Source organism: Chinchilla lanigera, unplaced genomic scaffold (assembly GCF_000276665.1).
Source record: "Chinchilla lanigera isolate Chin_1 unplaced genomic scaffold, ChiLan1.0 scaffold00086, whole genome shotgun sequence".
Lineage (NCBI taxonomy): Eukaryota > Metazoa > Chordata > Mammalia > Rodentia > Chinchillidae > Chinchilla > Chinchilla lanigera.
In genome coordinates, this window is record NW_004955487.1 from 188,209 (window position 1) to 189,096 (window position 888).

The following is an 888-nucleotide window of genomic DNA, read 5'->3' on the forward strand; positions in this document are numbered from 1 at the left end:
TCTGCCAAGTGTTGTAGCACATGCCTGTAATGCCAGCACTTAGGAGGCTGAGGCAGGAGGATCACCATGAGTTCAAGCCCAGCCTAGGTGAGTTCAAGGCCAGCTTGAACCACATACAGATTTTCTAAAAAACTCAACAACAAAAAAGTAGAAAATAAATTTTCATTTCTCTAATGGCCAATAATTCTGAATAATTTTCCAGGTACTTACTGGCCATTTGTACAGTGTGTACCTGAGAAGTGTATGTTTATTTCAATTGCCCAATTTTTCAGTTGGGTCCTTTATTTTGGAGTGCCTACTTTTTGTATTCTTTATATATCTCTGATGTTAGTCCTCTGAGGAGTTGCTGGTAGCTTTTTTTCCCCTTCTATTTATTTTTTCACTCTGTTGTATTTTCGTTTTTTTGGTTTTTTGTTTTTTTGTTTTTTTGGTTTTTTGGTTTTTTGGCTTTTCTCCGGTACCAGGAACCGAACTCACGACCTTGCTCTTGCCAGGCAGGCGCTTTGCCCCTGAGCTAAATACCCAGCCCCTACTTTGTTGTATTTTCCATGTCTGAGCAAAGATCTCTTGCACTTTCTTATATATTTTGAGACAAGGTCTCACTGAGTTGCCCATACTGACTTCCATTTTGTTTTCTTCCCACCACTTCCTTCTGATTTAATGGGATTAGAGGGCTTCATCACAACGTTTTTTGCTAATGATAAAATGATGGGAAAGTAAAAGTGCTCAGGATAAAATGCCTTGTATTTTGAGCATTCCATCACTGGCTGGAATAGTGATAGCAAGATACACCATACATCTTCCTGATAATGGTAAGACACAGAAGTGAGTAGCAGGCAAGTTAGCCACATGTTCTTAGGTGTAAAGAAATTGACACTGTATTCTGCA